A 10858-nucleotide genomic window follows, 5' to 3' on the forward strand; every position below is an offset into this window, starting at 1 on the left:
GGTGTTTGTTCTCGGATAATTCATAATTCATAGCCACCACATATTTTGAATCAGTCAAAAAGTTGCACATTCGCATAAGTATTTGTTTATGTTGTTGCTCACCGTCAATTTCAGGGGAGCATATTTCATGGTGTGTGCATAAATTGTAAGGACCATTTTGGGAAGTAAATTTGTCCACCACTAAAGGACTTAAATTTGTCCACCACTAAAGGATTTTCAAATAACGAAGCAGAACTGTTAAGCACGAATTGATATACCTGTTGAAGAACTGGAGCCCAAAGTGGAAGACAAAATTGAATACCGAGACAACCAAAACAACGCCTCATTCAAGACTTGCATGTTTCCTAATATCTCGATTATTTATCAACATTTATAGTCAAATGTGAACTGATAAACAATATTTAAATAATTATATCTTAGACATTTTATTCGAATCGATCTATGATTAAATTAAGTTTCATTTAACAAGCAATATCACATTAAAATAGTAACACAATTATACGGTCCATACTCAAATACTGGTATATGCATGTTCCCGTTTGCTTCCAAGGTAGTGTCTAAAATCAATGTTCAAATCGTCATACCAATGTTTAACAATTTTTGGATGGGATAATTGTTATTGCATAGCAAAAGTTTGAATGTGTGATAAGAAAATTGTGTTGCGTGTCGATACAAGCTTGTGTTCAACTTCATGACTGCTTTTAATATCAACCAGTCCTAACAAACGCGGTGTTATTAAATATTAGAACACATGTTTTAGCTCACCTGAGAACAGTGTGTACATATCGAGCTTTTGTGATTGCCATTGTCCGTCGTGCGGTGTCATCATTTGCCTTGTTAACACTATAGAGGCCACATTTATTTTCCGATCTTCATAAAATTTGGTCGAAAGAAGGGGGCGGCACATATTTTATATCGCAATGCAAGGCCTCAGTAAAACATTGTTAACTCTCTAGAGGCCACATTTATTGTCCGATCTGCATGAAACCTGGTCAGAAGATTCGTCCCAATGATATCTTGGACGAGTTCGAAAATGATTCCGGTTGGTTACAAAACATGGCCGCCATTGAGCCGGGCATTTTTCATAATATGGCTATAGTAAAACCTTGTTTAAACTGAAGAGACCACATTTATTGTTCGATCATCATGAAACTTTGTCAGAAGATTTGTCTCAATGATATCTTAGACGATTTGGAAAATGGTTCCAGTTGATTGAAACAAGTGCCACCAGGCTGCGGGCATTTTTTCTAATATGGCTATAGTAAAACCTTGTTAACACTCTGGAGGCCCCATTTATTGTTCTTCCTGAAAGTTGGTCAGAATATACGTCCCAATGATACTTTGGCGAGTGCGAAAATATTTATGGTTTGTTGAAAACCATTTCCGCCAGGATTGGGGCATTTTGCCTAATATGGATAATTAAAAACTTGTTAAAACTCTCAAAGTCACATTTATTGTCCAATCTCCATGAAACTTTGTCAGAATATTTGTTCTAATGATATCTTGAACACGTTTGAAAATGGCTCCGTTTGCTTGAAAAAAAAACATGGCCGCAATTGACGGTGCATTTTCAGCTCACCTGAGCACAATGTGCTCATGGTGAGCTTTTGTGATCGCTTTTTGTCCTTCGTGCGCCGTCAACATTTGCCTTGTTAACTCTATAGAGGCCACATTCATTGTCCAATCTACATGAAATTTGGTCAGAAGATTGGTCTCAATGATATCTTGGACGAGTTCGAAAAAGGTTACGCTTGCTTGAAAAACATTGCTGCCAAGGGGCGGGGCATTTTTCCTTATATGGCTATATTAAAATCTTGTTAACACTCTAGAAGCCACATTTATTGTCTGATCTTCATGAAACTTGATAAGAAGATTATCCCAATAATATATTGGACGAGTTCGAAAATGATGCCGGTTGGATGAAAAACATGGCTGCCAGGGGGCGAGGCATTTTTCCTTATATGGCTATAGTAAAGCATTGTTAACACTCTTGAGGCCACATTTATTTTCCGATCTTCATGAAACTTGCTCAGAAGATTTGTCCCAATGATATCTTGGATGAGTTTTAAAATGGTAACCTTTGCTTGAAAAACATGGCTTCCAAGGGCGGGGCATTTTTCCTAACATGGTTATAAATGGCTATAATCTTGTTAACACTTTAGAGGCCACATTTATTGTCCAATCTTCATGAAACTTGGTCAGAAGATTCATCCCAATAATATATTGGAAGAGTTCGAAAATGATGCCGGTTTGTTAACAAACATGACCGCCAGGAGGAGGGGCATTTTTCCTTAAATGGCTTTAGTAAAACCTTGTTAACACTGTCACGTAATCGGATGTACTTTAGTGAAGATAAAACAAGTCTCTGATGTCTAAAATATTTCTTTTATTTTACTCTATTCCCTAACACCGATATTGTACTATAATAATTTCAAAGTCAAAGTAAATAACATAACGTGAATAATTCCTAAGAGAAAGCGAGGCCCCGTCTGCCTATTTTGAGGATTATTTATACTGATCCCGTTGTGTATTCGCTTAATTCGTGACCCACGCCTGTCAACAAGTAATGGACGTCAATGTGTGTATCTTGACGTATATAGACAGATGATGTATGATCCCTACAGATTTTACACCGCCTGTAATCGCGGGCCCCTATGTAATTTGACAAGCCAATTTGTGTTCACAGGTGTATTCACACCTGGAACACGCATCGGAACGTCAGTCCTCTCGCTTAACGTATTTACCAACCATTTATATGCATTTTACGAGTCACGAATCTTGCTTAATGGATTTACTAATTGCCTATATGCATTTTGCGAGTCACGACCCCCATGTTTTCTGTTAGTTACATCTCGCTGAAATATTTCTATTGACTTTTCATAAAGTAACATATTCATTATAACCCATTACATTACACATCTACATAATCAATTTCAAATTTCATTACACCCTACCCGAAGGTTCTATTTCCTAAATTAGTTTGTTTATACAACAATAACACGACAATAACAACACAATAATGTACAATGAGATAAATTCTATGATTATATATATTATATGTATACCCTACCCGAAAGTTCTATGACGTTACACAACTCACTCTTTCAAATGATTTTTTTCTATTATTATATATATTATGTGTATACCCTACCCGAAGGTTCTATGAGATAAATTCTATTATTATATATATTATATGTACATTACGTTACAACACTCTAGAGGCCACATTTATTTTCCGATCTTCATGAAACTTGGTCAGACCATTTGTCCCAATGATATCTTGGATGAGTTCGAAAATGGTAACTTTTGCTTAAAAAACATGGCTGCCAAGGGGCGGGGCATTTTTCCTAATATGGCTATATATAGCTATAGTAAAATCTTGTTAACACTCTAGAGGCCACATTTATTTCCAATCTTCATGAAACATGGTCAGAAGATTCATCCCAATAATATCTTGGACGAGTTCAGAAATGATGCACTTTGGTTGAAAAACATGGCCGCCATTGGGCGGGGCATTTTTCCTTATATGGCTATAGTAAAACTTTGTTAACACTCTAGAGGCCACATTTATTGTCCAATCTTCATGAAATATTGTCAAAAGATTTGTCTTATTGATATTATGGATGAGTTCGAAAATGGTTATGTTTGCTTGAAAAACATTGCTGCCAAGGGGCGGGGCATTTTTCCTTATATGGTTATAGTAAAATCTTGTTAACACTCTAGATGCCACATTAATAGTCCGATCTTCATGAAACTCGGTCAGAAGATTCATCCCAATAATATCTTGGACGAGTTAAAAAATGATGCCGGTTGGTTGAAAAACATGGCCACCACAGGGGCGGGGCATTTTTCCTTTATGGCTTTTGTAAAACTTTTTTAACACTAGAGGTCACGTTTATTTTTCCGATCATCATAAAACTTGGTTAGAAGATTTGTCCCAATAATACCTTGGATGAGTTCGAAAATGGTTACGTTTGCTTGAAAAACATGGCTGCCAAGGGGCGGGGCATTTTTCCTTATATGGCTATAGTAAAATCTTGTTAACACTCTAGATGCCACATTTATAGTCCGATCTTCATGAAACTTGGTCAGAAGATTCATCCCAATAATATCTTGGACGAGTTAAAAAATGATGCCGGTTGGTTGAAAAACATGACCACCTTGGGGGGCGGGGCATTTTTCCTTATATGGCTTAAGTAAAACTTTTTTAACACTCTTGAGGTCACATTTATTTCCGATCATCATAAAACTTGGTCAGAAGATTTGTCTTAATGATAACTTGGATAAGTTCGAAAATGGTTTTGGTTGCTTCAAAAACATGGCCACCAATAATATCTTGTTATCTCAAGTGGGCGACTTGGGCCTTTCAGGCCCTCTTGTTCCTTATATGGCTATAGTAAAAACTTGTTAATGCTCTAATTGTCACATTTATCGTACAATCTTCATAACACTTGGTCAGAACATTCGTTTTAATGATATCTTGGATCCGTTCGAAAATAGTTCCGGTCTGCTTAAAACATGGCCGCCATGGATCAGGGAATATATAGCTATAATAAAACCTTGTTAGCTCTGTAAAAGTTACATTTATAGTTCATTGTTCATGAGACTTGGTCAATGTTCTAATGATATCCTGTGGCTGCACTGAGCAGGTCAGTTCGTTTGTAAATCAGGTGAGCGACTTTGGGACTGTTAGGCCCTCTTGTTTCGACCATATTGTCACAAGAAAATAACAATATGCAATAGAAAGTTTACTTTTTCGGCGTAGCTGTACGTCAGCTTTTCACCTTAGCCTGACCAATAAGCGACCAATCAATTTGAATATAAATTTCCCGCTGGTAGGCCTGAAACTTTTCGCAGTAAAAAACGTGCAATATACAAACAGATTTCACATTATCATTTATATGTTATTCAATCGATTTTCTGTTTTTGGGAAGTATAGGGTATGAAACGGGATAAAACAGTTCGTTTAGCAACGATGTTAAATGTGTAATCAGCATGAAACAATTGTATCTCTAATGATAAGGTTTAAGAGATAGAGCAGTTTCACACTCAATTCTCGACATCAATACAGAGTGTGTGCGCCTTTATATTTAGAAGAATGATGGCGTTTGTACTTAAAGGCTGTGTTCTCATATTTGATAATTACTACGATCTTGCATTCTGTGCACTCATACATTTTAGATAATTTAAGTATTGTTGTTCAGTAACGTGATAAACGCTTTGACGAAAATATTTAAAATTGTTTTCGAAATTGACCGTAAACAAGCCGTCGTTCCAGCAGTTGAATTGTTAGCTCACTTTAATGTATGGCATTCCAACCCGCAATGTATCAAGGTCAGTTTGCAGCCAGTTACAGAAAAAGTTATATCAGCGCTATCGCGTGAACTATGCGCACTTTAAGTTTATTTTTATCAGAAAGATACTAAATAAAGATGTTCGGTGATATTATTATGGTATGCCAAGAACAGATTTTTAATATGTTTTCAATAATTGCATGAAACGGACCAATTTTGTTTAATTTAATTAGAAATATTTATCCATTTAGACGAATTTATTAAGCATGAGCGCGATGATGCACGATTCTATTAATAATGGAATCAAATAAGATTTGAGTGTTGCCGGCTGACTTATATGATTTCATTAATTTTCCTGCTTCCTGTGTTTTTTAGCTTTTGTGATCGCCTTTTGTCCGTCGTGCGTTGTCCGTTGTGCGACGTCAACATTTGCCTTGTTCACTCTCTAGAGGCCACATTGATTTTTTAATCTTCATGAAATTTGGTCAGAAGATTGGTTTCAATGATATCTTGGATGAGTTCGAAAATGGTTACGTTTGCTTGAAAAACATGGCTGCCAAGGGGAGGGGCCTTTTTCCTTATATGGCTATATATGGCTATAGTAAAATCTTGTTAACACTCTAGAGGCCATATTTATTGTGTGATCTTCATGAAACTTTGTCAGAAGATTCATCCAATAATATCTTGTACGAGTTCAAAAATGATGCCGGTTGGTTGAAAAACATGGCCGCCAGGGGGCGGGGCATTTTTTGTCCCTACCGGTTTCAACGGAGGGGACTTCTGGTTTTGTCTCCGTCCGTCCGTCACACTTTTCTGGATCCTGCGATAACTTGCGATAACTTTAAAAGTTTAAAATATTTTTTCATGAAACTTAAAAAATGGATAGATGGCAATATGGATATTATGCACGTCATTTCATTTTGTTCCTAAATAAAAAAGATTTGGTTGCTGTGGCAACAAATAGACTAGACATACTGCTGAAAATGGTGATTTTCTGGATCCTGCGATAACTTTTAAAGTTCTTAATATTTTTTCATGTAACTTGAAACATGAATAGATGGCAATATGGACATTATGCACGTCATTTCATTTCGTTCCGACGTCAAAAATTCTGGTTGCTATGGCAACAAATAGACTAGAAATACTGCTGAAAATGGTGGTTGTCAGGATCCTGCAATAACTTTTAAAGTTCTTAATATTTTTTCATGAAACTTGAAACATGGATAGATGGCAATATGGACATTATGCACGTCATTTCATTTTGTTTAATAAAAAAAATTGGTTGCTATGGCAACAAATATATATATAAAAATCTGGAATTTCTGACGATGGTGGAGCCGGTAGGGGACTTATATTGCTTGACAATAGTCTTGTTCCTCATATGGCTATAGAAAATCCGTGTTAACACTCTAGAGGCCACATTTATTTCCAGATCTTCATGAAATTTGGTCAGATAATTGGTTCAATGATAGCTTGAATGAGTTCGAAAATGGTTACGTTTGCTTGAAAAACATGGCTGCGCCTTGAAAAACATGGCTGCCAAGGCGCGGGGCATTTTTCCTTATATGGCTATTATAAAATCTTGTTAATACTCTAGAGGCCACATTTACTGTCCGATCTTCATGAAACTTGGTCAGAAAATTATCCCGATAATATCTTGGTTGAAAAGCATGGCTGCCAGGGGGCGGGGCATTTTTCCTTATATTGCTTTATAGTAAAACCTTGTTAACACTGTAGAGGCCACATTTATTTTCCGATCCTCGTGAAACTTGGTCAGAAGATTTGTCCCAATAATATCTTGTTATCTCAGGTGAGCGACTTTGGGCCTTTCAGGCCCTCTTGTCTTGTAATATCTAATAAAGCGAAATAAGCCACGAAATGTGGCGCAACACCACAGAATTGATTTGCGTGTGATGCAGCTAATAACTGTGCAGAAAAAAGGCATTCGATATTTTTGATCTCATAGATATTACTTTTGATCGTTCATAAACACTGACCACAATTAACGGCTACGCCGTATATCTTTTTTAAAGATATTTCTTGTTTCTCACAACAATAAAGCCTTCGCTTGGTACAGCATACCGTATACCGTAATTAATAAACTGTGTACTTAGTATAAAATACTGACAGTTCAATATAGCTTCTTATAACTAAAATTAAGTAAGTAAATAAAATGCTTTTAATTAGATTCAAATGAAACAAGTAAAGAAAATGCATTTTATCAGAGTACACTGACTGAATAAAGAAACTGATGGCAATCTTTAATTTGTAGCACAACAACAAGAAAAAGAAAAATACTTTTAAGCTCGACCGTTCCCCCAAAAAATTCAGTCCTAAACTACGTAACCAAAAGTCGGCGTCTGTCTAATTCTCTGATTAAAGATCCACTAATACTCAAAATCATCGAATGCTTCGTAAAATAAAGTTAACTCGTACACAAATCCGTGTTACTTAAAGCAATAGCCACATTTTAAACGCTATATCTGGTCTGGTTAAATGGATTGAACGAGATACAAAATGCTCGTTTTTATTTTCAACACAGATGAATTTCGGAATTTGATGAGGGCATAGCTTGTATAAATTATACAAATCAACGCAAACCGAATGAATTCTATCCTTAATCGGGATTATCCGTAAAATGCAACAACATGACAAAGTGAAACGACTTTTAAATACTAAATAGTAGCAGAATGTTTGTATTTTAACGTTTTTAAACCGATTTTAATACTTGTTTAAGTGTTTCTTTATTGCAATTTTTCTTCGTATACCACTTTTTGTTGGAAGTTTTATAAAGCATAATAACAGTGGATACTGTTTACTAATCTTTAACGTATATAAATATTGAAATAAACACTTTAAACATGTTTTAGTGTTTTTTTTAGCTCACCTGAGCACAACGTGCTCATGGTGAGCTTTTGTGATCGCTTTTTGTCCGTCGTGCGTCGTGAGCCGTCAACATTTGCCTTGTTAATTCTCTAGAGGCCACATTTACTGTCCAATCTTCATGAAATTTGGTCAGAAGATTCGTCTCAATGGTATCTCGGATGAGTTCGAAAATGAATACGTTTGCTTGAAAAACATGGCTGCCAATGGGGCGGGGCATTTTTCCTTATATGGCTATAAATGGCTTTAGTAAAACCTTGTTTACACTCTAAAGGCCACATTTATTGTCCAATCTTCATGAAATTTGGTCAGAAGATTGTTCTCTCAATGATATCTTGGATGAGTTCGAAAATAATTATGTTTGCTTGAAAAACATGGCTTCCAAGGGGCGGGACATTTTCCTTATATGGCTATGGTAAAATCTTGTTAACACTCTTGAGGCCACATTTACTGTCCGATCTTCATGAAACTTGGTCAGAAGATTCATCCCGATAATATTTTGTAAGAGTTTAAAAATGATGCCGATTGGTTGAAAAACATGGCTGCCAGGGGGCGTGGCATTTTTCCATATTTTGCTATAGTAAAACCTTGTTAAAACTCTAGAGGCCACATTTATTTTTCGATCTTCATGAAACTTGGTCAGAAGATTTGTCCCAATAATATCTTGTAATCTAAGTTAAGCGACTTTGGGCCTTTCAGGCCCTCTTGTTTAATGTCCACTTAGTAAGAAATATAACTTAATAAGCCATTTAGGAGGAGTATATTATTCTTTGTACTTTTAAGTCTGATTAAGGTTTAATTGCAAGATGAACTTTATGGAAAGGTTTGCTTGCAACGGAAACTTTTAATGTCTTTTGAATCACTTTGAGAGGTTACTTAATTACCAATGCCCATAACTCTGGAGAGCAATTAGTCAGAATTATGCCCCTTTTAGTTATTAGAAACTCAGGTAAACGTTTGCGCGCAAAAACTCCTTATCTCTATTTATATCACAGTTGACTTAAGCTTACCAAATATGTTCAAGATTTTCATAAATGTTCACTGATTTAGATCTATAACGTTAACAGCCTTTTATATGATTATGCCCCCTTTTATGCGTAGAAAAGTCAGGTTAAGGGTTGCATGCAAGTCTGATTAAAATTTGCATGTGACATGTTTATGTAACAATTACAGATATTTAATTGAAACATCGTACATGTCTTAGTGATGAGATCATAAGATGTCACTGACCTAGGTCCACAACTCTGACTAATGCACATTGTTATGCTTGTTTTGTACTATGAAATTTATTTTAACGTATTTGTGCTTCAACTCCAATGGCTAGCTGATGTACAGGCAATCCTACGGTTGCATGTACGACAGGTTATGGTCAAAGTTACTGCTACTTTACGCTAAATACCCCATGGTTGGCGATATCGTGCTAAACTCGTGTGAAGGTGAGTTACATTCTGCTTTAGCGAGAAGTTGCAATTTTGGCCCGCGGGGTCAAGGTCACTGTTTTAAGTTTACCTGAACTATATAACTATGCCATTATTGGACTTCCGTATGGTCATTAATTTAGGAGACTGTTTACACATTTGAAAAGCATATAATAGTCTTGAGGCAGCTAGTGTTATCAGATGCAAACATGTTAATGATACGTGCTTTTTTTATCAGATGACAATGAAACTAATTAATGATGCTCATCTTTTTCAGATGCCAATAAAACAATTTAACGGCATGCACCTTTTATCAGATTCCAATGAAACAAGTCTTGAACGCGAACCTTTTTTCAGTTTACATTTTTATCACATGCAAAGGAAACACGTTTATGTTGTGCGCCTTTTTATTTGATTCACATGCTGGAATACACAAACAATGAAACTGGCGATTATTTTTTTTAATAAGAAATGCTTGCTCATTTCCACTAATGTTTCATCAGACCACCCACATAAACATAAATGATTACAATTGGGATAACCACCTGTGAACCGTCAACTCAAAGCAGTGTCAGCCAACACCGGTTTGAGGGCTAGCCGAAGCTCATACCAAGAAGTTATCACAAAGAATCGCGCGTCTTAAGCGATGTCAATCGATTGTATGCAGACAGAAAATGAATGCAAACACGTGGCGCATTAATCGAATACTTCTCACATAATATTAATTCAATAGTAATGTAAGTATTGGGAAAAAATAATGTAGCGGACAATTTATCATATTCCATTTGAATAGTTTAATGATGCACATCGGTCGGATACCAAGACAGCAACTTGATTTGTGTGTTCCTTTTCAGATTCCAATAAAATATGTCATTAAAAAGCACCTTCTAAACAAAAGAAGATGTCGAGCAAATAAAGCGTTTCCAGATTCCAATAATGTATTTAAATAATTCGAACTTTTGTCAGACAAGAACTTCGTTATAGAAACTTAACGTTTTGTATTCTTTAAGACAATGGTATCTCTAGAAATGTAATTAAATAATGTATTAACTTTGCAAGTAATTATTGAAATTCTAATTTGGTTCATTCCAATAGGACAACTTTTTCGCATTAAGAGAACAACAACAGCGCAACTTAAGTAACTTAAATGTATATTCCGGTTTCCCGTGTACATGTATTCTGTACAAATGATGTGTGCAAGCCGTCTTTTAAAACCAAACTCGTAGGAAATGTGCGGAATGTAATGGAAACCACTTTCAAGAA

This window comes from Dreissena polymorpha, chromosome 1 (assembly GCF_020536995.1).
Source record: "Dreissena polymorpha isolate Duluth1 chromosome 1, UMN_Dpol_1.0, whole genome shotgun sequence".
Lineage (NCBI taxonomy): Eukaryota > Metazoa > Mollusca > Bivalvia > Myida > Dreissenidae > Dreissena > Dreissena polymorpha.